Raw genomic sequence first — 6,120 nt, 5'->3', positions numbered from 1 at the left:
TGCTAGAGACAGAGTCTCACTCTGTTACCCAGGCTGAAGCGCAGTGGTGGGATCATAGCTCACTGCAGCCTCAAACTCCTGGGCTCAAGCAGTCCTCCAGCCTCAGCCTCCCAAGTAGCTAGCACTACAGGCATTAAGACTACAGACATGTGCCACCAGGCCTGGTTAATTTCTTGTTTTTGGGGGTCTCATTATGTTGCCTAGGCTGGTAAAAATTGAAGTTTCAAAATGAAGTATTAATTGTTCATACCAACATGTAAAATAAAAATATTTGACTGAAGTTTCATGGTGTTTCTCAGGAAGGATCATAATATTATATAACAGGAGATCCATTTTCAGTGTAGATTGCAATGAGGGAGTGGCTCTTCTCCCATGTTCATTGCCAACGAACAGGTAGAGCAATAAGCAGAGGAGAAAGGGCATTCAAATGAAAGATTTCTGCGGAACATGCAGGAAGGGATTCGAAAAACAGCAATAACAAAGAACTCCAACCTGGTATAAAGCAAAGATTATTTTCTTAGCCACACTTTTAAGGGGCTCTCATCATTCCTTTAGGAAAGAAGTAAACAGAACACAATGGATAAGTACTTTAGCTGAATTGACTATGTATGCTGAAGGTAACCATAGAGTGGAACGCATACAGTTTTTAATCCTAAAACATGAGTTGAGATATTTAAAAACCAATATTTGACTGTCTTCAAGTACTGAATTAAGTGCCTTTTGATACTGTATCTATAAATATGCTGTGACTTTTCTCTATAAATAATACCATATCTATAGATAACATACCTTGGGTTAAACAGTACATACTTTACCATCACTCTCAAAAGTGGATAAAACCATCATTTAATAAATCACTCTCTTAGCCAAGTTTATTCTTGCTCAATGTGATACATGTCATACCAATAACAACTTCTTTAGTACCAACTTTTTAATAAAAAGTCAAAAAATAACATATGTTGGTGAGGTTGCAGAAAAAAAAGGGAATGCTTATACACTGTTGTGGGAATGTAAATTAGTTTAGCACCTTGGAAAGCAAGGTGGAGATTTCTCAAAGAGCTGAAAATGGAACTATCACTCAACCCAGCAATCCCATTATGGCATATATGCCCAAAGCAAAATAAACTGTTCTACCAAAAAGACTCCTGCACTCCTTTTGTTTACTGCAGCACTATTCACAACAGCAAAAACACGTAATCAACCCAGGTGCTCATCAATGGTAAAACTGGACAAAGAAAATGTGGAACATATACCCCGTGAAATACTACACAGTCATAAAAAAGAACAAAATCACATCCTTTGCACCAACAGGGATGCAGCTTGAGGCCATTATTCTAAGTGAATTAACACAGAAAGAGAAAACCAAATACAGCATAATCTCACTCTTAAGTGGGAGCTAAACATTAGTGTACATGGACAAAAAGATGAGAAAAATAAACAGTGGGAATTCCAGAAGGGCAGAGGGAGGGAATAGACAAAGGGCTGAAAAACTACCTATTGGGTAATATGTCCAAAGTTTGGCAATGGGATCATTAGAAGCCCTAACCTTAGCATTATACAATATACCCATGTAACAAACCTATACATGTACCCTCCAAATCTAAAGAAATTTAAAAAATAAAAAATAGGATACAGTTTTTCATATGAACCAAAAGAAAAAAGGTAAACATTATGGATTTTAAAAATCAAGCCAGGTATTTTACTTGAGGAGACAAATTTGAGATGTCAATACTGAGCAAACCAATAATACTTCACATGAACTTATCAGTTGGAACCTTAGAGTTAATTAGCTGTATGAGTTTTGGGGTTCTTTTTAAGTAATGGTAGTATCTTCAACGAGCACTTACCTTTCACTAATATGTCTTCTTGCCTCACTATTTAATCACTAGCAAGGTACAAACTTCCACTTTCTAATAGCTGCTTTCAGGTCTTTATCTCTGTTTTGATCCGCCCCACATTTCTTCAGGCTCATATCATTCACCTCTCCCACCTGACTGGTCTTGCTATCATGCTGTTAGATGTATCTTTATTTTTCAAAAAACACCAACTTCTATTTTATATATCTTATATTTAACCTATTAACATTTCTAACTGCTGCTCATCATTATCCAACAATCTCCCAAATCTTCCAAATCTGATTAGTTACCAAATTCTATTAATTATCTTTCTAAATATCTGTCAAGGACATCCTCTGTTCCCCATCCTCACATTGTTTTTTCTTTAGTTAAGTATTCACTAGTTTTCTTTTTTTTTTTTTTTTGAGATGGAATCTTGCTTCATCATCGCCAGGCTGGAGTGGTGCAGTGGTGCAATCTCGGCCCACTGCAATCTCCACCTCTCGAGTTCAAGAGATTACCCTGCCTCAACCTCCTGAGTAGCTGGGACGACAGGCACGCGCCACCATGCCCGGCTAATTTTTATTATTTTAGAAGAGATGTGGTTTCACCATGTTGGCCAGAATGGTCTCCACCTCCTGACCTTGTGATCTGCCCAGCCTCCCAAAGTGCTGGGATTACAGGTGTGAGCCACTGCACCCGACCCATTAGTTAGTTTTCTTTTGAACAATTTAGTTTTCTTTAGAACACCTTCTGGGTGTTTTCTCCAACTACTAGTTTCTTCTCCCTTGTAATATATTTTCAGACTCTTCCAGAGTAATTTATGTGAAACTCAGATTTATTCATATCCTACATGTTCTTATATAATTTATCATAATAATAAGTATCATTTCCTGTGTGTGTGTGTTTGTTAGGCTCTATGTCAGATGCATTATAAACATTGTCTTTAATCCTCATATCAACTTTGTGAGACAGGTACTATTATCCCTAGGTACAAATGCAGAAATAGGTACAAATGCAGAAATGTAGGACTCCTGGTAGTTAAATAATTTCCCCAAATTTGTACAACTGATTGGTGGATGTGAAACAGAGCCCAGATACACCTAGGTTTAAAGAGACAAGGAATATGTCAACTGGCAATATCTGTGAATGAAATCATATAGGGGAAATTTTTTGATATGCTTTTATTATTTTGTCTTGCTTTTCAATACAATTCAACTTTCATATTTTGACATCTTCTCTAGCTTTCCTGGTGGAAAGTGCTTTCAACTCTGGGTCTAGATACTTTACAGATTCTCATAGCACATTTTGGAATAGTGAATACTAACTAGTTATCATTCTTCATACCTTTAAACAGAGTTTTTAAATCAATGTTTAAATCTTTAAAAAATGTGTCTTTCTATTGCTTACCTTTATTTTCATGTGCTCTAGGTTTCAGTGTATCTGAGTTTCAGGAAGGAGTCACTCACCCTATGTACTGAGCAGAGGTTTCATATTGAGCTCTCTGTAAATATATACTTTTATTGTACACCTATCATCTTGAATTATTTGGTTGGAGGAAAATAATTCAAGAAAATAAACTTTTGGAAAATATACTTTTATAGTACATCTATCATATTCTTGAATTATATTTTTAGAGGATTTCTGGGAGATGAGGTAAAAACTGAGAATTGGGAACTATAGACTCATCTATTTTTGTGAGTGATGAGGTAGATTGTCACAGCAATATTAAAAATAATTTGGTGAATGGTATGGCTGTAGTCAGATAACTGGAGTTGGTAGAAAATATAATTTGATTTCTGGAATATAAAAGACAAAAGGAGAAGTCAGAATCACATTTTACTTACTAATTTTGACCTAGTTCATTAAGTAAGAGAATCGTTCAGTGTGAGCTTAGATTATTCTAATTTTGAAACAATATGTTGTTTATAAGACAGAGTAAATTAATGGACTATAAATTTTCTATCTGGGTCAGATACTCTGAGTAGAGGACCTAAACATTTTATGATGGCAAGAACATGAATAGGTGTGATTAATATGTTGTTAAACTTAAACTTTGATGTCAGACAGGCCTGATTGAATCCCTGTTCCACAACTTACTAGCTGTATAAATTTTAGCAATTCCTAAATCATCACTTTTCTATTTGTAAACCTCTTAGGCTTAAGACTTGATTTCTTCATCTGAAAACTGAAGACATTAATAGCATCTATCTTGGTGCTTAATTCATAATACCTTGCATCTAACAAATGCTCAAAATAATATGGGTTATTATAATTATTATTAATGATTTTCAGATCCGTTGCTCATGTGTTTGCTCTCAATGAGGTAGAGAGAAACAACATGGTAATACTAGGACTGACTAGAAGTGGCATACAGGAGTGGTAAGCTTTCTTAAGAGTGATAATAAGGTAAGAAGAGTATCTGAAGAAAAAAAAGGAATATGGAATATTTGAATTTGCTGCTTCTGCTTTATATTATTGGTTTTGATTTTGTGGTATGATAACATAACTATGCGGTTTGCTAGATTCTCATTCATTTAGTAGAAGTTTGTGAGGTTTTATGAATTCCTGCCACAAATGGTTGTAAGAATACAGGATTCAAAGATCTGGTTTGTGATGAGTAAACGCAGGATACTAAATCCTTGTCATGGTCTAGATACAGTTCAAGTCTAATAAAATATGACAATAATGAAATAGAATCAGTTCTCCTTGATTACAAAGTAAGGTTATGCAATTTGTTTCCAAATAGCACTAAAAAATTCTGTAATTTGCAGATTGAAATCTCCATAATTGTACTGATTAAATTCTATTTTCCATTTACTTTTCCTAATCAAATATATTGACTTTCTCTGCCAAATCTTAATTATCATATCAAGTCACTTCTCAGATCACAGTAGAATGCAACTAGAAATCAATTCTAAGAGGAACTCTCAAAAATACACAAATTAAACAATCTGCTCCTGAATAATCTTTGGGTCAAGGATGACATTAAGATAGAAATTTAAAAATTTTTGGAATGAATAAAAAGGGACACAATATACCAAAATCTCTGGGATATAAGAAAAGACTAAAAGGGAAATTTTTAGCAATAAATGTCTATAACAAAAGGACAGAAAGATCACAAAATAACAATCTAGCTAACAATTTAACATTGCACCTCAAGGAATTAGAAAAACAAGATGGAACCAAACTTGCAGCTAGCAGAAGGAAAAAATCCAAAGATCAGAGCAGGGTAAAATGAAATTGAAAAAAAAAAAAAAAAGAATCAACCAAATGAAAAGTTTGTTTTCTGTAAATATAAACAAAATTGATAGAACACTAGCTAGATTAACCAAGAAGAGAGACTATTCAAATAAGCACAACAGAAATTAAAAAGGAGACATTATAACTGAAATCAAAGAGATACAATTGATAATCAGAAACCACTATGAGTATCTCTACAATGACAAACTAGAAATCCTAAAGGAAATGAATAAATTCCTAAATACATAGAACCTTCCAAGACTGAACCCAGAAAATATAGAAACCCTAAACAGACCAAAAATGAGAAATAAGATTAAATGAGTAATAAGAACTTTACCAATAAAGACCAGGACCAGAGGGATTCACAGCTGAATGCTACCAAATGCGCAAAAAAGAAATAATATCAGTCCATTAAAACTGTTTCAAAAAACTGAGGAGAAGGAAATCCTAACTCATCCTGTGAAACCACTATCACCCTGATAGGAAAGGCAGGCAAAGACATAACAGAAAAAGGAAAACTACAGACCAGTATCCCTGATGAAAACAGATACAAAAGCCCTCAAAAAATATGAAAAAACCAAATCCAATAGCACATCAAAAAGATAATACATCATGTCCAAGTGGGGTTTATTCCAGAGATGCAAGAGTATTTCAACACATGAAAATCAATGTGATTCACCATATAAAGAGAATTAAAAACAAAAAACTGGTATGATCATCTCAATAGATGCAGAAAAGTCATTCAACAAAATTCAATATCCTATCATGATTTTAAAAAACACCCTCCACAAGTTAGGCATAGAAGGAACATACCTCAAAATAATAAAAGCCATAAATGATGAACCTATAGCCAACATCATACTCAATGGGGGAAATTTGAAGGCATTCTTCCTAAAACTGAAACAAGACAATGATGCCCACTTTCACTACTCCTATTCAACGTAGTACTAGAAGTCCTAGCCAGAGCAATCAGGAAACAGAAAGAAATAAACAGCAACCAAATTAAAAAAGAGGAAGTCAAATGATCTTTCTTGGTGATGAT

This window comes from Cebus imitator, unplaced genomic scaffold (genome assembly GCF_001604975.1).
Source record: "Cebus imitator isolate Cc_AM_T3 unplaced genomic scaffold, Cebus_imitator-1.0 Scaffold442, whole genome shotgun sequence".
NCBI classification, from domain to species: Eukaryota; Metazoa; Chordata; class Mammalia; order Primates; family Cebidae; genus Cebus; species Cebus imitator.
Note: the sequence above shows the minus strand (reverse complement) of the source record.